This window comes from Ambystoma mexicanum, chromosome 9 (genome assembly GCF_040938575.1).
Source record: "Ambystoma mexicanum isolate Mex_15411 chromosome 9, UKY_AmexF1_1, whole genome shotgun sequence".
NCBI classification, from domain to species: Eukaryota; Metazoa; Chordata; class Amphibia; order Caudata; family Ambystomatidae; genus Ambystoma; species Ambystoma mexicanum.
The window spans coordinates 812,790,531-812,813,611 of record NC_090931.1 but is presented as its reverse complement, the minus strand read 5'-3'; positions in this window follow the sequence as shown (position 1 = coordinate 812,813,611).

Below are 23,081 nucleotides of genomic sequence, written 5' to 3'. Positions count from 1 at the left end.
CATCTCCAACAACAAGGTTTGTATTAACATGTATTAACATCCAACACCCCTAGAAAACAACACCATTCGAATATTGGTGGATAACAGAGACCCTCGAAGTATCACTTTGGGCGTAAAAACCTTTATTGGTATGGCGGTCGATGCCCAACATTATTCTACTGATTTAGGTAATGAGATCATTGGACCAAACCCAAATGACTGCTTCAATATCAACAATGGTATCCCTCCAGAAATGATTTTCACCCGGCAAGGGGGAATTTCTTGGTATACTCTTCCTGCCCTTATGTTGTGGAAGAGGTGACATCAGGAAGGATAAGATGGTATTCGGAGTCAACAGTGACTACCGCCCATCCTTGGAACCTCACGTCCAGGCCAACACCATAACAAGAGATCCCTCCACCCAACAGGAGGATACTGCCTAAATTGACAAGCCGGAGGTCTTTTCAGGCTTTAAACAGATGGTTGAAGAACTAATCAATCTCGCTGATGCCTGTGAAACTGAGGATCAAAAACAGAAGCTGAAAGAGGTGTTTCTAGATTTTCAGGATTTCTTTTCAGTGGATTCATATGACTGTGGATGCAAAGAGATACATTCAACCACCAAACCCACGTACCCTGAGATGGCTCTAGTATTTGTGTAGCAATACCGGTTACCTCTCACGTCCATGGAGTCACTTACAGAGATCGTTAAAAACTTTGAATGCCGTGGGATAGTCCGTCCAATCCACAGTACCTTTAACAACCCGTTACTGTGGATACTCTAACCCAATGGCCAATGGAGACTTTACACAGACCTTGTGAGTTAAATAAACTGGTCCACATGTTGAGATGATCCCTCCCCTACATAGATCAGGGACTGGCCCAGATCTAAGGGTCAAAGGTGTACACCGCGATTGACCTGACCAACGGTTACTGGACAGTACCCGTGAGAAGGGAAGACCAGTACAAGCTTGTCTTTACCTTAGGGGGCAGCAATACATGTGAACTTGAACCCTCTTTGGATACATAAACCCCAGCAACAAATTTAACAGCTTCTTACATAAGGCCATGCCCGATTTGGGTGAAAGGGGAAACCTGCCCTTCGTAGATGATGTCTTATTCAAGAGCTCAACTGTGGAGGAACATATAGTGGAAGTACGCTATGTTCAGACCCAGTTTCAGAAAGTCAGAACAAAACTGTCCTTTCAGAAGGCACAGTGGTGCAGGATCCGCGTGAAATTCTTAGGGCATAAAATCACCCCTAAGGGTTTCAGACACCAGGTGATAAAGGTGGAAGCATTATTGAAATTGAAGGACCCCACTACTCTGCGAGAACTAAGAAGCCTTCTTGGACTCACTAATTATAGTAGAAAGTTCATTGAAGACTATGCAGAATTCACTCCAACCATTGGTCCATTGATTAAAGGTTGGGGTCAAGTGGGAGTGGGACCCAGAACAATACGAGGCAGTAAAACAATTAAAGAGAAGCCTTTTCCAAGCCCCTTGTTTGGCTTACACCATAAAGAACAAAACGTTTTTCTTTGAGACGGAGTTCTCCGATACTTGCTTAACAGTGGTTTTGTACCAAAAGCACGACAAGGTCAACAAAGTAATATTGTACGCGAGCAGGACTTTGTCCTCTGTGGAGTAAAAATTAAACGATTGCGAAAGGCACTCCTGGCAACAATGAGGGCGTTGAAGAATTACCGCCCATTCATCCAGGGGGAACTCATCATAGTGGAGACTCCTCACCAACCCTTGCAATACTTAGAAAGTGAATGAATCCAAACAGGGAAGTAATTCCAGAATTACTTCCTGGATTCTGTCCATGCAAGGCTTTCCTGTGGAGGTCAGATACGGCCGACACAAGAAGAGTCGTCTGGCGCAAGGATTGGTTGACTTGCATGACTATGCTTAAGAAAGCTGTCTCGAGGACGAAAGTCTAAGGACCAATCACAATATGGAGGCGTACCATAATTCCCTGCACAAAATCTATGAGGAAGACATGTGTCAGGGGGTACCCACAGTTTATGTGGATGGTTGCTCCTACCATGTTTACAATCACAGGGAAAAGGAATTAGTGGCTGGCATTGGAAATGCCTGGGTGAAGGATCCCCCCAAACCCTCTGCTGGTTACAAAATAGGACCCTGAAGTAGTCAGGTGGCAGAGTTGATGGCTGTTTATCATACCATCCTCACCTCAATGCACCACCAACTCAAAGAACTGGTGATAATCACTGATTCAGATTATGTCAGGAATGGGTTTGTGGAACACCTGATGGACTGGAAAGATCGATGCATGCTGTGTGCAAATAAGAAAAACTGCTCAAGCATGGGAAATTATTCCAATCAATTGATGATCTAGTGACCTCTAATGAGATGACCATCTATTGGAAAAAGATCAGAGGTCACTCAAAAATAGAGGGACCAGACAAACTGGGAATGACTCGGCTGACCAGTTGGCAAAACTAGAGTGATTCACATGGCTCTCATAGAAACCAAATCCCTGTTGGGGGAAATCCAGCATACTGCTGTCACCAGAACCCATGAATTTTCCTCTGACAGAATCGGATTATACCAGGAAAGAGGATCTCTGGGTGTTGATGAGGTTTTCCAAAATGTTCCGGTTTGTTGGTACAGAGATCTCTGGATGTGACCAGTGGGTGGTACCTACCTCATTCCAAAACCTGATGTTGAGTCACGCCCATGATGTGGCCACTGCCGGTCATAGGGCATTTCATACGACATTAGAAATCTTGCACGAGGTTGCATACTGGCCACACATGGGTCAGGACCTCGACATCTCCTTAAAGGGGTGTCTCGTGTGTGCACAGTAGTTTCAGAAATGTTCTCTCACAAACAGAGCTCCCCTACAGAAGGGGAATGACACTGCCTAGGTAGGATTTGCTAGTCAATTTAATTGGGCTAGTGATTCCCTCCTCTAGAGGAAACAAATACATGTTGATGGTAATATGCATGTTTACCAAGTGGGTAGTATGTCTTCTGGCCCCAAATCGTAAGGTGGAGAGAGCTGCTGCACTAATGATCAACCACATCTTCTCTTGTTTTGTACTTCCCAAAAGGAATGAGTCGGACCGAGGAAGTCATTTTACCAGCGAGGTGATGACCAAGATGAGGGCGATTCTAGGGGTAAAAAGAACAGTCCACATGGCTTACCGCCCAGCCTCAAATGGGGGAGTTGAGAGGTACAATTAGACAATTGTGGGCATCTGGAAGAAGTTTGTGGCAGACTCTGGTCCTAGTTGGGACATCCAATTGCCATCTTCTGCAACAAAAATGTCTAAATTTGAGCTCATGATTGGACCAAAGATGGTGCTTCCTCAGCATCTGCTCTATAGAACTCAAGAGCAGACCCTGATAAATGCGTCCGCTACCCATGAGCACATTGAAAATTTAAGGAAACACCTTCAGCATGCTTTTGCTTATTCTCAGCGCAATTTAGAAAAGTCGGCAGAAGGAATGAAACCCTACTGAGACTTAAAAACTACTAAGAAGGAGTATGAAGTGGGTGACATGGTCTAACTGTACCATTTTCAAAGGAACCAGACCATGGAGTGGAAGTGCCTCCCCTCTTGGCGCAATGCCTTTGAAATCATCAATGAAGTTTCCCTGATTGTCTATAGGATCTGCATCCCTAAAGAAGAACATACAGAAGAGAAATGGGTCCATTTAAATAATTGGAAGAGCTGTCACCCAAGACAGGCTTTATGACCGATTGAAGATCCCAGGGAATGTAGAACCCAGGAACCATCTGAAGAATGAAAGGAAAGAATGGAAACCCAGATGAAGAATATTATATTCAGTAAAAAAACGTGGTTAACGGGACGTTATGGTTAAGTTGCGCAACTAAAAACCTATGAAATTCAGTGAAAAAACTTTGTTAAAGGGACGTTATGGTTCCAAGTAAAACTGTAAAACCCCTGAAATTCGCCAGTTATGGTAAGCTAAGCAACCATAACTTGCGCCACCACCGTGCACTGCTAAGCCTAACACCCAGGACATCAAAGATGACATCACAAATGTCATTGGTGACATCGCTGATGACATCACATGTCTGACGCCCCCTTTTTTCCTTTCCTGACATATCTAGGCCACATGATTTTCTTCAGTAACAGTTAGGAACTACAAATTGTAAATGTACTATATTTGTAGACTTATCCTTCAAGTATGTTCTTACTATAATTCCCTTATGGTCCACTCATATCATATGAAACATATACATAGGGGAAGACACAACCTTGAAAGACAGCAATCCTTTTTGTGCATTAAAATTATCAGTAGAGTTATCAGCACTTTCTGATAGTTTTGATGTTTTTTTATTACTGTACTTTCCCTGTATATGCTCATATTTTTATATGTTGTACTCACACTATTTTCCTTAGGATCCAGACACATCATGTGATATATATAGGGTAAGTAACACCTTTGAAACAGAGCAATCATTTCTCTTCATAAAGGTAATCAGTTAGGTTATGAATACTTTCTGCTACTATTGCTGTTTATTTTTCTTACTTCAATTCCCTTGTATATATTCATATTTGTATCTGGTATTGTCTCTTTGTGATTTGTCTATAATAATGCAATTATGTAGTAAGTGGGTTTTATTACCTACTTATCACATGTTCCACTGTATGCAAAACTGTACTATGAAAACAGTTATCATTTCACTATTCAACATGGCAAGCTTATGAATATTGCACCTCCATCATGTATGCTGCACAATGCCTATGTTTGTACATGATTACCTTAGTATACTGGATTGAAGTTAATAATAGAATGCTATTTATATCAATGCATAGCTTAATGCACTGATTAGCACTTGATATTTATTCCAATAATCCTTGACACTTTTTTTATTAACATTACACTAAGAATCTCTTGTACAGACTTTTCATGAAAGGTAAATGCACATGTGATGTCATCAGTGATGTCATCAATGACATTTGTGATGTCATCTTTGATGTCCTGGGTGTTAGGCTTAGCAGTACACAGTGGTGGCGCGAGTTATGGTTGCTTAGCTTACCATAACTGACGAATTCCAGGGGTTTTTCGGTTTTACATCCCTTTAACAACGTTTTTTCACTGAATTTCATAGGTTTTTAGTTGCGCAACTTGTCCCGTTAACAAAGTTTTTTACTGAATTCCATAGGTTTTTAGTAGCGCAACTTAACCATAACGTCCCGTTAACAACGTTTTTTTACTGAATTTCATAGGTTTTTAGTAGCGCAAGTTAACCATAAACTCCCTTTAACAAACTTTTTTCATTAGCACACAGACAATATACAAAGATGGAGTGTAAAAAGCAGTAAGAGACGATAAGGATGAAATTTCTGAAACTAAACCGCTTTTATATATTATATCACTATGAGAAAGATCGTTGGCATAGACAGAGTCGTATTTAGGGACTGCATTACCCGTAGACAATGGAAAATGCCAATATAATGTAAGTAACCCTTTAGATTATTTTATACCGGAATATAATAACAATAGCGTGGCGTTAAACCCGGTTAAGTTGTACTTGTTTGTTCAATGTGGCATATTGTTTTGTACCACGCACTATCACCGCCGAAGTGGTCCTCTGGCGCTCAGACAGCTCTGAAAAAGTCAGAGAAGAGAGGGTGGGTTAGTGGGAATAAGTTAACATACTCCGTTGCACTATCCTCGCTAGCACATAGTTTCACACCCTAATAAATAAAATGAATATTTTTAATGAAGATCGGCTCGTGAGACTAATTTATGTTTTTAAAATGCCCTAATAAATAAAATTAATATTTTTAATGAGGACTGGCTCGTGAGACTAATTTATGTTTTTAAAACAGGTACATCCTTCCCTACTGTCAATGCCACGATTTTCAGACCCCGGCCGACGGATTCTTCAACTGCCAGGTGCAGCTACTTCTAAACAACTTCATGACCCGCACCATTTTATGGGACAATCGCCAAGGACCAATATGCCCTTACGCGGTACTAGCGGCTAGAAGCAACATACCAACCATTATGGTGGTCTAATGCCTTGTTGTTGGAACAGCCTTCCGATTATCAGTGCGACCATAGTGCTTCTTTTATCATAAACCAACACCCTGTGTACCGCAAAGGAACAGCGCGTGATTCAAGATGAACTTTTGCGGATCGACAGCAAAGACAAATGCAAATCGTTGAATATTCTATAAACATTTGATGTCAAATAAAAGTACTTTACGAAATGTACAATCTTGATGTTTACTTTTAAATTGCAGTTTCATATTCTGAATTGTGGCGCGCTGCGCTGTGAGATGATCTGTGTTGTTTTCCGGGTTCTGTGTAAAGTCGCGTAGGACTGGAGACGACTGGCCTTATGCGGTACTAGCGGCTAGAAGCAACATACCAACCATTATGGTGGTCTAATGCCTCGTTGTTGGAACAGCCTTCTGATTATCAGTGCGACCATAGTGCTTCTTTTATCATAAACCAACAACCTGTGTACCGCAAAGGAACAGCGCGTGACTCAAGATGAACTTTTGCGGATCGACAGCAAAGACAAATGCAAATCGCTGAATATTCTCTAAACATTTGATGTCAAATAAAAGTACTTTACGAAATGTACAATCTTGCTGTTTGCTTTTAAATCACAGTTTCATATTCCGAATTGTGGCGCGCTGTGTTGTGAGATGATCTGTGTTGTTTTCCGGATTCTGTGTAAAGTCGCGTAGGACTGGAGACGACTGGGCGCGTTTGGCTACGCACCCTGTAACGTCACGGAGAGAGACGGGGAATATGAATGCTTTGATAATGTCAGGCTTAGGGGCGGGAGATATGATTTAGTGTCGCAAAAGCAGGTTAGCCAGGTCGATGGGGCAAGTGATAGGATTATCACATAATGTCGGCGCACAGCAGCCTGATTTATCGTTTGTTTAGTGGACAAAAAGTCGGGTAAGGGCAATAGGAAATTGTAATGTCAACGGACATAAGGAGGGTTCTTAGAACACTTTCAACCTGACAACGAACAATACGAACAGCGTTCTCAGACCACCCCCATTTTGTTTAATTGCAAACATTACCTCCACGTCCACTATTCCTCGCCCCAATACTTACTTCATGCGGCCCCTGCCTCCGACACAGGACCTTCTTCTATTTCTTTAAATTCCTATAACTCTTCCCCCACATCCACATCACTCAGTTTCATATTACCAAGCCGGAGCATGCGACCTTCCCCGCAGGGAGGGTGAGGAGGGTCGTCAGTACTGTGACGAGGAAGAGTAGGACTTGGAGGAAAGCAAGATTACCGGTAACTAATCAGAGCATTTCAGGACACCGCTAGTGTTCTTAGAACACATTCAACTTGTCAGAATACAATACGGACAGCGTCCTCAGAACACCCCCATTTTGTTTATGTACGAACATTTAAGGATACCGCAAGTGTTCTTAGCTCAATTTTAGCTTGCTTGCGAACAAAACGGACACATACTCCGTCCTCAGAACACCCCACCATTTAGTCTAAATAGAACATTTCAGAACAGCCATGTTGTCCGCAGACAAATCGAACACAACAAAAGTGTCTAGCACATAAAAAAAACAGAACATTGAACCTATCTCAGACTCCCCACCCTCCCCAAACACTCTTACACACCAACACACTCCACTAAATACAATTTTTAATCCAAGTTTCACCGCGCTGTCCGCACTGTCTACGGTCGTCCGCGAATGCAAGATGGCGGGCGCCACAGAAAATCTGACGCGCTTCACGCACCACGCCGTCCAATCAGCGAACACGTCGCATGTCCGCGGACATCACGCAAGCCGCTCGGTCAATCAGGGCACTGTCCGCGGAGCGAACCGGGAAGTCTGTCCGCGGAGCGAACAGAGATATCACTAATTTTTTTGCCTTACATTTTGGTTATTTAAAAAAAAACTACTGGACGGATTTACACCAAATTTGCACGCTTTCGGGACCAAGCCCCCGCTCCTGCCGCAAATTTGGTGTAAATCCGTCCAGCGGTTTGGGCTGTAGGCATGCGCAAAGTTTTTTCCCATTATGTCTATGAGAAAAAACAAAAGTTTTGGGACCCCCCCTATAACTTTGCCCCCCCTGGACCAAACCTCTCCAAACTTTGCAAAATAATTCAGAGTGGGCCATATACTTTTTTTTGCAAAGTTTGGTGAGGATTCGTCCAGAGGGAGCAAAGTTATAAGCCACCCAAAAAATGCTCTTCCTATGGAAACACCAACTTAACCATAACTACATGGACGCTACTGCGTCCATGTAATATATATATATATATATATATATATATATATATATATGGAATAAAGAAAGTAATTTATACTCATTAAGAATGTATACAAATCAGGAGGATATTAATGTGTATAGAAATGTTCATGCAAGGTAAATAAATGCCAATGTGTTATGTGATGTTGTTTTGTTTTTCAAATTTTATGCCTATTTATCAGGGAATGAAGTAGTGTATAATATACTAACCTCTCTTTTACTCTCTGCCGACTCAATAACTCCTTAACTTCACAGCCCGGGGGTAGGTGATTCTGAAAAGGGATGGGTTCCAGGACTAAACCCCAAGATCCGAAAAGAGTGGAGTGCAGACCAGAACGCCACTCCCTCAGGATGGGGAAAGAGCAGATGTGCTCCAACAAGGACATTTATGGAACCAACAAGCAAAAAAACAACAAAAACCTCACACTCCATTACTCTTTTCTATTGGTCAGCCAAGTCATAGACCTAGGGGAGGACTTGTGGGGTTAAAATACAGCCCCAGGTTGACAGAGATTGAGAGGCCATGCAAGGCCCTATTATCAGAAGGAAGCTGGGTGATATGGGAAGATGCAGGCCAGTTTTGTCATGGTTTATTACACAGTCCCACCCAAGTCAGGAAGCTCCTTCCCCCACAATGAATGTGGCGCACAAGAAAGCACTTTGATTGATTTCAGGTTCTTTTTGGTAATGTCTCAACCCGTCTCGCACACAACCCCAACAAATACCTGGTGCCATAATGGACTGGGAACCAGGCCAGTGTGTATTAAAATGTATTTATTTAGCCACATATCACCAACATATTCCATCAACCATCAATGTTGTGGCAACAAAAGAACAAAAGGACTTCCATAAAAGCACTAACATAGATATATGCTGTCACAATTCATTCCTTTTAAATCGCCCACCAATACAAGAAAAGAACAATTCAACACACACAGTGATTTCAAACATGATTATGCTTTTATCCCAGCAACCCCCATCCTCCAAACATCAATTTGACTTGACTCCTCTGAATGGAAGGACAGTGGCAGGGAGTGGGAACACAATGGGAAAAATCGGATTTTGGGTCTTACTCACAGGGAAAGAATGAAAAGTAATGGACTTTCGTTTTGCCACACCTAACAAGGACATGCAGGGCGTTTGGGGTTTTAGTCAGCACACAATAGGGAAATCGGTTTTTAGGATATTTGATCAGACAACCAATATGGGAGACTGAAAAGCAATGGGAAACATTTGTTTTGCCACACCTAACAATAACACACAGGGCTTTGGGGGGTTTATCAGAGCACAATGGGAAAATCGATTTTGGGATGTTTAGCCCATCTGCAATGTGAAAGAATAGAAAGAAATGGAAAACATGTTTGCTACACCTACAATGAACAGGTGGGGCTTATGGGATTCTGGTCAGAACAGAATGGGAAAATCGGTTTTGGGTTGAATCACAGATGCAATGTAAGACAGAAAATGCAAATGGGAACATTCGCTATGCAGAGCACAATGGGTACACAAGGGCAATTTTGTTTTGTACCTTGCATATGCACAGGCACTACTAGACTTCCCACTTTTGATTTAAATGAAGGGGATCAATGGGGAATTTTGTTTTTACACCCTGTGCCCACACGTGGAACTGTATATTTTCAATGGGGAAATAACTAAACAATGCTGGACGAATATAGGGCCTACACAGACTATGGCTTTGAGGTGGTTCTACTTATAGGAGAGACCTTTAACTGGGAATCAGGAACGTCAGATTACTGCTGGGTCAGTGAGGGGTCATCCAATGATTTCCTCTGAATCCTCCAAGGGGTCCCAATCAGCTTCTATGCCTCCTGGTTCCTTTTTCCAATTAAAAATTAGGCCTCTCTGCTGGGATGTTATTCACCAGGTTTCAGCAGCAGGTCACCTCTCGGAATTATGGGAAGAAGTCCAGCTCTGATGCAAACTGCCTTACTTATAGGGCAAATGACATCACAATTTGTCATGATTTGGCATGATTCTCGCAAAAGGGATTGGTTCATTATCACCACTCCCTCCCACCTGTGTGCTGATATGACAAGGGGAAGGGGGAGTGCTTTGGGTTAGTTGTGGGAGGAGAAAGCTTCATCATTCCAATTTGACAGATCGGCTCGGTTATGTTTTTGAACTCAAAATATCTCGACATGGCAAGTACCCTGAATGCAAATTAACAAGGGGGGTCCTGGGAGTCTCTCTGCTAGACATTAGTCCTGGTTACGAGAGACTTACCCAGAGTCTTTAGCTCACTATCTTTCACAGAGAAGAAATATCCCAAACATATCAGTCTTTGTCCTGCCCTGGGGCAGTCCAGCACCGAAATGCTAGGCAATTCTCCTCTGAACAAAAGTTACAACAGCTTCCCCAGACATGTGTTTCGGTCTGGTTGGACCTCATCAGTAGGGAGGAGCTGTGCCTCTCTAGGAATAGTGAGCAAGGGGTCCACGTCTGGATTCCCCATGTAACTTAGGGTGAGACCCAAAGTTACTTAAATATGCAAATTGACAAGGGGGGTCCTGGGAGTCTCTCTGCCAGACATTAGTCCTGGTTACAAGAGACTTACCCAGAGTCTTTAGCTCACTATCTTTCACAGAGAAGAAATATCCCAAACATATCAGTCTTTGTCCTCCCTGGGGTAGTCCAGCACCGAAATGCTAGGCAATTCTCCTCTGAACAAGAGTCCCAACAGCATCCCCAGACACGTGTTTTGGTCTGGTTGGACCACATCAGTAGGGAAGAGCTGTGCCTCTCTAAGAAGAGTGAGCAAGGGGTCCACGTCTGGATTCCCCTAGTAACTTAGGGTGAGACCCAAAGTTACTTAAATAGGCAAATTGACAAGGGGGGGTCCTGGGAGTCTCTCTGCCAGACATTAGTCCTGGTTACGAGAGACTTACCCAGAGTCTTTAGCTCACTATCTTTCACAGAGAAGAAATATCCCAAACATATTAGTCTTTGTCCTGCCCTGGGGCAGTCCAGCACCGAAATGCTAGGCAATTCTCCTCTGAACAAGAGTACCAACAGCATCCCCAGACACGTGTTTTGGTCTGGTTGGACCTCATCAGTAGGGAGGAGCTGTGCCTCTCTAAGAATAGTGAGCAAGGGGACCACATCTGGATTCCCCTAGTAACCTAGGGTGAGACCCAAAGTTACTTAAATATGCAAATTGACAAGGGGGGTCCTGGGAGTCTCTCTGCCAGACATTAGTCCTGGTTACGAGAGACTTAGCCAGAGTCTTTAGCTCACTATCTTTCACAGAGAAGAAATATCCCAAACATATTAGTCTTTGTCCTGCCCTGGGGCAGTCCAGCACCAAAATGCTAGGCAATTCTCCTCTGAACAAGAGTACCAACAGCATCCCCAGGGTTGTGATTGTGCAGGGAATATTTATTGTTTCAAGTGCAGCATAACACCTGCGGCACACTGTACCAGGTTGGTGAACCATAAAAACAACAAAACAGCCGACGCGCGTTTCAACCAAAGTCTTTCTCAAGGCATTGACGTTTGGGGGGGGGCTCCCGTAAAGAGCATGTAGAGAACAACCCTGAATAGGGTGCTGGGTGGAAGCTGGATAGCAGTTATTTGCATGAAGGTCCGTGTGCGTCCTGATGGCTGTGCCGCAGGTGTTATGCTGCACTTGAAACAATAAATATTTCCTGCACAATCACAACCCTGGACTGAATTGTGAAATTACTAGTGACAGTACTGGAGTACCAATCCTCCTGCCAGCGCCAACAACTTACAAGGTTTTGTCAACCCACCCTCTTCTCTTCAATTTCCTGGGAACCTTGGAGCCTCGTTCCCTGACAAAACCATGTGCTAAGCTGCAAGCCAAACCGTGAACACAGACGATAAGTTGTGCAGGGGACCTTTTTTGTCCCAACACCAAGCTCCTCACCCCTTGTAATCAGGTCCTGGAGTTTAGTTTCACATCTGAAAAAAATCACCTTCCATGTACCCTGCACAAAACAGCCTGTAAACTCGTACATAATGCATTTTAAATTACATTTTATAAGCACACAGTTTCAAACATATATATGTGTTGCTTTGAAATTGACCATGTGAATGAGCATGTGATAGGCAGAAACCATGTTCACACTTTTTTTTTTTTAAAGATTTTTATTTTGAAAACAAATAAACAATACAAACCAAACTTGCAGCGTTATTTACAATAAACTCGTGAATATCAATTAACGCTCATTACTGCTCCCCAAATCTCCCCCCCCAAGAGCTTATTTGCATTTCTGGTTCTGTATCCGCTGCGTGTGGCTGGGTATCGCTTCCTTCCGAAGCTGCAGGATCCACTACTGGGCCAAACAGTCCTGTTATTAACACTCTCCAAGCCATCAGGTTACCCACATCTTCTTCCCCGCACTTGCTACATGCCTCCTGCCACACCACCGTTTCAGCCTCCGCCCATTTTTGCAAGTCCCGCCACCATACCTCTGCCTGTGGCCTGTGGCATTGCTTCCAGCCCATAGCTATCCTTCTTTTAGCAAGCACATATGCCAGGTCCCTCAGTCTGGGAAACCCTCCCAACAGGCAGGCACAGGCTGTATCTATGTTGAGCGAGACCCCTTTATCCGCTAGTTTCCGTGCCACTTCCCCCCAAAAAGCTTCAATCACTGGGCAAGACCAGAACATGTGTGTCATATCTACGTCTTCCTCATCACATTTTGGGCATGCTTGTCTTTCTGCGTTTGCAAACTTAGATATTCTCTTTGGGGTCAAATAGTCTCTATGCGTTATGTATAACTGTATCTGCTGCAATCTAGCATTTCTGGACACTTTCTTGTGGTATCCTATAGCACATTCCCACATTGCATCGGTCATCTGTGCCCCCACCTCCACTTCCCAGCCCAGCCTCAGGTGAGTCAAATTCTTCCCCACCCGGGTCATCACCATCTCATATAGTCTAGAGATCTCGTGCCCTCCTTCTGATATATCATATATTGTTCCCATTAGAACGTCTGGCTCTTCCGCCAGTACAATCTCTGGCCAGGTTTTGCGAATAGTCTGCACTAACCTACGATACGTGACATATTGGCCTCCATGCAAGCCTGTCTCTTCTCCCAGTTCCTCGAACTCTTTAATAGCCCCTTCTTGCCATACGTCTCCCAATGTGACCAGCCCAACCGATTCCCAATAGGTCCTGATTATCATCCTGTGCTGGTTGTCTCCCCTAGCTAAGGCAACTAGTGGCACCTGTGGGGAACACGGGCATGGGTTCTCCATCAGTTGGCATACTCTGTGCCACATCTTCCACCCAAGCAACAGCATACCCGGGCGTTCTTTCATTTCAAGTCTAGTAACCCAGATAATCTCATTTAGGTAAAACGGGGTGCAGTCCTGCCCAAAAAGCCTAGATTCAGGAGTTTCTTCATCAGAGACCCATTTGGTTACATATTGCAACTGACTGGCTACATAATAGGCCTCAAGGTTCGGCAGCTTGATGCCCCCTCTATCATGGAAGTTCTGCAGCTTCCATAGCGCCACTCTATTGCGAGTGCCGTGCCAGAGGAAGTCCCTACACATGCTGTTTAGTTTGACAAAAAACTTTTTGGGTATCAAGTATGGTATATTACTGAAGAAATATAACAGCCTAGGCAGGACCACCATTTTGAGCATCGCCCCCCGTCCATTATCGCCAGCGGCAGCTTCTCCCAAAACTTCATATTTGTGCAGATTTTTTCCACAGCCACCTCGGTGTTATGCAAGTGTTCCTCCTTCACAGTATGATATACATCTATTCCGAGGTAGCAGAAGGAATCAGCCGCCCAAGGTACGGACAACACTGGCAACCGTTCCAGAGGGGTTCCTATGTAGCTCCCCAATGGGAACATGCTCGATATTTGGGGGTTCACCGCTATGCCGGACAATTCTGCATACTTTTCCATGACCTCCAGCATATACTGCAGGTTTTCTTCCGGATATTTCAAATACAGTAGCAAATCGTCAGCATATAAGGATATTAGGTGTTTCTCTCCCTCTGCTTCAATACCGACCATGTCATATTGCTGTCTGAGGTACACTGCCAGGGGCTCTAGGGCCAGAATGTATAACATCGGGGACCAGGGGTACCCTTGTCTGGTGCCTCTGCTGAGTTGCCACCTTTCAGATATCACCGATCCTGTGCGTACTCTGGCTAGTGGTTCACTATACAACAATTTCGCCCACCTAACATAACCCGGCCCCATCCCGTATTCTTCCAGGGCCGCCAGCAACCATGGCCACCTCACTGAATCAAAAGCTTTGACTGCATCTAGGGACACCACCGCCATTTCCCCATCGCTCCTGTTTCCCTCTTCAATCACCCGGTGGAGTCGCCTGTGGTTGTGGGTTATATTTCTGTTGGGGACATAACCTGTCTGATCCGGGTGTATCAGGTTACTGATGACCCTTCTCAGCCTATTAGCCAGGACCTCCGTCAAGATCTTGCTGTCCTGGTTCAACATTGACAATGGCCTATAGGAGCCGCAGCAATGCCCTGGCTTGTTGGGCTTGGGGAGCGGCACGATTAGCGTTTCTCTGAGCGTGTCCGGTAGCCGACCCTTCTCAAAAGACTCATTGAGCATCTCTAGCATAGGGGGGAGTACTTCTGCTTTATATGTTTTGGAAAACTCAGCCGGGAATCCGTCCGTACCCGGGGTCTTGCAGGTGGGCAGCTGTTTCACCACCTCCTCTAATTCCTCCAGGGTAATCGGTGCATCTAGATCCTCCTTTTCTTCATCACTAATCTTAGGTAATTCCATGTCTTTTAGTGTTTCTCTAATCTCCTCCTGATTGTCCCCTCCTCTGTCCTCATATAATGTTCTATAATAGTCCAAGAATGCCTCCTTGACTCCTTCCTGGGTGTGAACCTCCTCCCCGTCTTCTCTGGTTATTATCCTAATCGGGGGCCTGGGGGTTTCGCTCTTGTATAACCATGCCAACAAGCGGCCGGTTTTATCCCCACCTGCATGTTGCCTCTCAACATACTTTTTGTAGTTAAGGTTGCAGAGCCTTTCCCAAAGCTCTGCACACCTCTGCTGCAACTCGTGTACAAGTTCCGCGTCCCCTCCTGCCCTGTTGCTTTTGCGCTCCAGTTTCTCTTCCGCTTCCTCTAGTTCTGTTAGGACCCCACTCTGTAGGCCTTTTGACTTAGCAATAACAGCCCCCCGCAACACCACCTTAAACGCCTCCCAGAGTGTGCACGCCGAATCTACGCTGCCTGTGTTTACCTCAAAGTACTGTGAGATCGCATCCCTGATGTCTTCCCTGAAGACTGGGTCTCTGAGCGCCTCCGCCCAGAGGTGCCACGTCGGTATCCGCGCCCTGGGGCGGCAGTGCTGCCAGGTCAGCACCAGAGGCGAGTGGTCCGACAGGACCCTCGCTCTATATTCTATTTGGGTTGTCTCTATCATCACATCTGGCGTGGCAAAAAAATAATCCAGCCTCGTGTGCAGGTTCTGCGGAGCTGAGTAGTGCGAGTACTGTGTTTCATGAGGGTGTTTCAGTCTCCAAACATCCGCGAGCCCAAAGTCATCTAGTAATGTCAGCAATACCCTGGCCGCCGGGGTGGGCATATCAATCTTCCCATCCGATCTGTCTGCCTTTGGGTCGAGTACACAGTTGAAGTCCCCTCCCCAGATAACCGCTCCCCCCACGCACGCGCCCAGGTGAGTACATAGGGTTCTAAAATACGTAGCAGTGTTTTAGTTGGGGGCATATGTATTTATAATGCACACCTCTTTATTGTCTACCAGGGCCTTTAATATGACCAACCGACCCTCCATGTCCACCACCTCTTGCGTAAGTTGGAGCGGAACGTGCAGTGCCACCCAGACCAGCACTCCCCTAGCGTAGGCAGAGTACGGAGAGCCCACTACAGCACCTCTCCACTTCTTCCCCACCAGTTCCAATTTTTGCTGCGTCAGATGTTTTTTTTGCAACAGCGCGATATCAATCCTCTGTCTCTTTAAGTACATCATGACTTTGTTTCTTTTTAAGTAGCTGTTAAGTCCCCTGACATTCCATGTTACGATCATAAGGTCTCCCATGGCTCGTGAGTGTCCTCTTGCCTCCCATGTAGCGACTCCCCTTTGCCCACGTGATACAGATACAGCCCTCCATTTTAGCTTGTAGCTTCTCGTACCAGCTCGAACTCCCCATAACTATGTACACGATAAATCCCCAACTCCCCCCCACCCCCCCACCCGTCCCTTCCCCAACATCACACACCCCAACTGCTGCCCAGCTCTCTTCTCGGAGCTCAGGCACCCCCACATCTAGCCCTGCAAGCACTAAACGATGCACAGAGCTCAGTAGGGTGAAGTCGCCCTAATGGCCACTTAACTGAAACTGTTATGGGGTAAAGAGAATCGCTCCGTAAGGCTCCCGTTAATTCAACATTAACCACAGTGCTTATAACATATAGTGCAATAGTCTGACCTTCTCTACTGAAGGCTGCGCAAGTGACTATATTCAAGTCCCAGGTGCCGCGCCATCTTGCGGCACCTTCTTCGTGCATCACTTATCTCTTCCGAGCTCTTTCTCCGTCCGAACTTCTGACTCCTGGGGACATCCTTGCGCATCGAGCCATCCCATGGCATCCTCTGGGGTCTCAAAAAACAAAGTTTTATGTTTATGAATGACTTTTAATTTTGCCGGATACAATAACATATATTTGTGGCCCGCCTCTCTTAATCTCTGCGTTACCGTACCAAAGTTCATGCGGCTACGCTGCACAGACATGGTGTAGTGCGGGTAAGCTGTGATGTTCGCCGCTCCTCGTGTGATCGTTCCTCCCTTACGAAAGTGTTCCAATATCCTCTCCCGGTCACGGTAATTAAGAATTTTGGCTATCACCGGCCTAGGCAGGTTCCCCGGTGGCGGCCTCCTTGTTAGGGCTCTATGTGCCCTTTCCACTGCAAATCCTTGGGATAGGGCTCCTCCGGGTATCTCTTGCAGTAGCATGGATTCAATGAATTCTGTGGGATCGTGGCCCTCCAATCCCTCCGGCTGCCCACGATGCGTATGTTGTTTCGTCAGGCTCGTCCTTCCGCCTCCTCCGCTCTGCTCTCCAAGTTGCCCACTCTTTGTATCAGGGCGTGCAATTCGGCTTTATGGGAGGCACAATCCGCAGTATTCGGGCCAACTTCCTTCCCAAGGGACTCTGTGCGCTCTGCCAAGGCTCTGACATGCTGTCGGAGTAGATTAACGTCCTCCTGCACCTCTCCGACCTTGAGGTCCAGTGTCGTTTTTAGTTCTGTGACGGCTAGTTCTCGTTTAGATTCCCAGGCCGCCCTTAGGTCCGCAATCGCAGCCAGGACTTCTTGGTTAGCGCCCGAAGTCGTCATGCCGCTTGCAGGCCGCTTGTCCCTGCTCTTGGTAATGTCTTGACCAGGGGACGTCTTAGCGAAGTCGTCTAAGGTGGGCTGTTTCACCTTCGGCCTCACCGTCCTATTCGATATGACCCAGAGGACCCGTGTTGAGCACAAGTGACAAATGTTCACTCAGTACGCCCCTTTAGCTAGGTCACCGTGCGGCCTGCTTCTTCTTTTGTTCCGGGCATTGGTCGGCCATTTTGTGTTGTCTTCCGTCTCCGATGCTCCTTATCTCTTCCGCACCGATCTCTGCCGCCGTTCCTCCTGTACCATCCAGAAGTTCACCTCGCGTGGCCCAGTCATTCACACATCGGCATGCGTATTTTCAGCGGTCAACAGCCCGTCTTCACGCGATTTTCTGCCCGGATCGTTGCAGGATCTCGGGAGCTCCTCCAGATCGCGTCCTCCTACATGGCCCTAGTAGCCACGCCCCAACCATGTTCACACTTTGAAAGTCTAGCGAGCATTTTGCTGAGCATATTTTTAATCTAGATCAGGGAAAAATGAAAATGACATTCTTTCGTTTAATTTACATGTAAAATGCTCATTTTCACTGCACCTGCTGGGAGCACAATTCTGGCATCCCATTGAAGTTACTGTGCACTGCGGTTTCATATATGTGGGTGCAGCTCTCCATTTTTGTCAAATTGTTTTGTCAAAACATCATTGCCACATGTCTTTCTCTTCCTTCATAAAAGGCATTTCGCATATCTTCGCATTTTAAATTGAGGCCCACTTTCTTTGCTTTTGATTTGGTTTCCATAGGCGTTATGTTGGTCCTCCTTTCTGTGCTGGCCTCTATATTTCGGTGGGCATGTACAAGTGACTCCGGCCTCTTTATTTCTGGCCTTCAGGGGCTATATTTCATCCCAAAAGTTCAAAACTTTGACTTCCAACATAAGGCCTTGAGAAGGAACAAAAATGGTGTCATGATGGAAAGGCACTCAATGGAAGGAGAGTGTGCCTCAGAATCCAAAAAGACATGTAGTGCTGCAGATGCTGAGTTTTTGTAAACTGGAAAAAAGCACAATTTGACAGATTCAAAACTGCAGCAGTAGACATGGGAAAAGTTAAATTGAAAAGCTGTACATTTGAAAAAAACAAAGGAAGAACCTTAGATTTAAGAAGCGAAGCTAAGTGACACATTTCAGAGAAAGACACTTTCCACAAATAAACGGACATTTAACTGGAAAGGCCTTTTTGTTGGAGAAGTCGACAATCATTTCCTATGTTAACTGTGGTCTATGGGTGAATAATACCAAAAGTTAACTTGTATCTGTTTAAATATTGTATTGTAGTTCTAAACAGCGAGACCAGATGTGACACAAAATGTAATGTTGAACACATCTTTTCAATTCGAAATGCTATTCTGTTAGAATTATGTATGTAGATTGTTTTCCCCACTGAACTGAAAGGTCTGTGCCTCTGAAACTTTGACCTCAAGACCTTTGGGTTGAGCCCACTGGGAAAAGTGGCCTGGCTTTCAGTTTAAAATACAAAAATATATAAAGAATTTGATCAGAATTGTGGAGGTTGTAGATAAGTCGGTCAACAGAAATGACCTTTAAGGTCAGTCCTGCCCATTAACTGTGCATTAGCTTTGAACAAAGACCGTTGAAGACACAGAGGGCAGGGTGGAATGACATGAGTCAGGCATATGTCCTGATCATGTGACAGAAGATAAATTAAACTTAACAAAAGGTGTGGGCTATTGTGAAACTGAGGGGCACATGTGAAGCATTGGCTGATTAACATAGGATTACATTTTCCTTAATTCTGTGTTCCAGTGAGCTCATCCCAGACTCATATTTAAGGGGAAAAAAGCCTGCTGGTACCATGTAAATATGAATTCTACATGATGTATACAATTGAAGTTATGAAAACAATTATGATTCTGGCATTCTCATAATTTCGAGGAATTGGAAAATTGGTAGAGTGTTAGATTGTGAAATTAAGATGTGCATTATGGAGTGTCATAGTTTTCACTCAAATCGGTTGCTCCTCCCAGGAAGGCGTGCCACAATTAGATTAGTATTTTCCTACTCGTCATAAAATATAGAACTCAGAAAATATATATGTGCCTGCAGGTATATGAAAAATGTATGGTAGCTGCCATGTTGTGAGATGTTAAGAACACTGAAAAGGTAAACCCACCTGTCATTTTTAGATGATGATTCTTTCTCCTCCCTCAGCCTCCATCATCCACACCTACCAACTCCTTGTCCTATCTGCAGCAGTGGGCATATTGTAGGGAGAGGGAGGCAGAGAGCTAGCCAATTCATATCATGGGAATTATTATAATATGTGAGTGTCATCAGCCCTATAAGAGATCATTTTTCAATCTGAGAGGGCCTTTTTCACTCTAATCCTGGATGTAGTCTACTTCTGGACCCCTGCAAGGAACAACTAGCAGAGAGGCAAGGAGAGCTACCAAGGTCCTCAGGGTAAACCTTGCCAGGAGAAAAGCAGTTTATTTGGAAATGCCATCAACCTTGCATAGGAGACAGAGACTGGGAACTCTAGAAGCTAGCTGGGCTTGCCATTTCAGGAGCCAGAGGAGGACTTGGTGCTGGGGACTATCTTTGACTGAAGCCTTAGACCAGATCTGTGCTGTCCTCAAATGAGCCCTGCTGTTTCCCTGGATGTCCCATAACCAAGGCTTCCATGTAAGCAGATTAATCCAAATCCCAAATAAAGTATGGGGGAAATCTGCCAGCCTTAATCTCCATCTCGCATAGCGGGTAGGGCGTGAAACTGGGTAGACCATTGGCACATTTTATTTAAAATATAACTCTGTTAATTCCCCTATAGAAAAACATCCTATCCATTTAAATTGAATTGTGTTGGAAACTGCCTACCTTAATCTTTTACCTTTCACTGTGGGGGAGGGGGTGAAATTGAGTAGGCCAGTCAATTGGTGATAGAAATTTACAATTGTGATATTGTGTAGTGCCACAGCGTTGGTGGCTAATGCTTTTGTGACTGTTATATTATTCTTTGTAAAAACGTACATAAATATATATTCTTACTATACACCGGCCTAGTTCTTAGCTTATTGGTGATATGGTGGTAGAAGGTATGTGCTGACTGGTACCATGTAGGTTGGAGACCTCACTAAAGTTGAATCTGTAAAGCGCTTTGTTGTGCACCACCTTGCTTGGGGGGAGGGAAGGAACTCCCTGAATTAAGAGTGACTGTCCAATAAATCTTGACAAGAATGTGGGAGGTAGAATGAGGTGAGAAACAGTGGGTCAGTGTGATGGGATAGAATGTGGTGATTGATGTGAGGACAAGAAGCTCTGTGGGGTGACATAGAGTAGGTCACATGGGGTGAAGTAGAGTGGTCTAGTAGCGAAAAAGTTACACTGATTGGAGTGAGTTGAGGAAAAGAAGTGCACATTGTTGAGAGGTATTATTGGGAGAGTGGGATGAGGAAAAGTGGGTGAGTTTGGGAAGGTATAATGGGATGAGGCACTGCAGGGTCCGGTAGAGAGGGTATCCAGTGATTCCATCGAATACAAAGAATTGAATGCAAAAGCATTGAATCCAAAAGCATCAAAAAATGCATATTTTTAAAGGAAAAGGTTTCATTTTTATTATAATGGGTTTTAAGGGGTAAAAAAAAGGAGGGTTAGGGGGGACCCCCCATTAAAAAAAATGAAAAGAAAATGCATTACTTTCGATGCATTTGTTTTGATGCTTTTGCATTCAATGCTTTTGCATTCAAGCGATCACTATAAACCGTAGAGAGGTATGAGTGAAATGAGATAGAGTGGGGTAAGATGTGTGGGTGTGAGATGCAGTACATTGTGGTGAGGTACAGTGATGTGTGGTCTTGTAGGATGAGTTTGGTGAGGCAAGGTAGTATGAGGTAGAGTGAGGTGAGGGTGATTGGGTGAGGAAGAGTATGGATAGTGGATTATGGTCAAATGGGGGGCTGTAGAGGGAGTAGGTACAATAGAGTGAAAGAGTGGGGTGAGAAAGAGTGGGTGAGTGGGGAGAGGTACAATACAGTGATGTAAAGTAGGGCGCAGTACTGTGAGATTAGTGTTGTGAGGAAGGGTGGTGAGAGGTAGGGCGAGTGAGGTACAGTTGAGTCAGTGGAGTTTGATAGAGCATGATGGGGAATAGTGGGTGAGTGGGGTGAGGAAGTGTAGAGAGAGTAGTGTGAGGTAGTTTGGGGTGAGGGAGAGGGGAGTAACTGGGTGGGAAAGAGCAAAAGTGTGTAGTGGGGAAGAGTTGGTGAGTGGGTAAGTAAGGGTTGGCAAAGTGGTTGAGGTAGATTTAGGTGATGCAAAGGTGGGTGAGTGCATGAGATAGAGTAAAAGTGTAGTGTGATAAGAGTGGGTGAGTTGGGTGAGCTACAGTGGAGTGAGGTACAGTGGGGTGGGTGCAGTAAGGAAGAGTGGGTGAGGTAAGTAGGGTGAGGTAGAGCAGGGCAAGTAGGGTGAGGTAGAGTAGGGTTAGTTAGATTGCCATGGAAATCAGACAACATGGAAATTAGAACTATCCTCAGGTCTAGATTCGAGAGAAGGGAGATATGGAGTATTAGACTGCCAGGAAGAGACCGAAGGCACAGGGGAGTGGAGAGGGACTCCCTTCATTCCCCCGACCTCCCAACAAATGTTAATGCTGTTAGTAAGCATAACTTAAATGGTAAATGCTCTATAGAGAGCCTTGTCTAATGGTTATACCATAGCACCATGTAGAACCTATAAATACAAGTGTGGAATCCCAAGTAAGGGAGGGGACCTAATTGTAGATTTACCCACCTCAAAACCACACTAAAAGTGTGCATAGTACCCTTTCAATAGGAGTGAGTTTGTGGCCCTTGGAAGGTGTATATGTTAATGGATGCGATTACACCAGAATAATTCTGAGTCCACATAACCTGACAAACTCAAGAAGATGGCAAGTTACTGTTTTATTAACAAGTATCTCAAACAGGGAGGTTACAGCAAACATCATCAGATGTACGCTCAGTATCTCAATGATTTCCACAAAAAATACACTTTACATACTGCATAATGCATCAGAGTGACGTCATACTATGTGGCAATAGTTAAAAACCTATCAAGGGTCGGGATTAGTTAAGGGAAACATCTAGATATACAATCATATAGGAGCTAGGATTGTTATTGGCTGTCCGTTATTAGGTGGACAACTTATGCCTACCTCTTCAAACATGTAATTTAAGAAAAAATAGTTACACCATGTTTCATTGGTCTTCTACGCTATAATGTCCTTTGTTACATGGACTTATACAATTGGTTGGCACATTTGTGTCATGTCTGAAACATTCGGTTAATTTAGAAGCATGTAAGCCAAGACCCAGGTGCAGAGAGATAGGACATGAAGCTACCTCACCACCTAATTAGCCCAACATCTCTCATCAACCATGCCTTCTGCCATAAATTTGTCTTTTTACTTGGCCTTGCAGAGTATTCTCATCCTGGGAATGC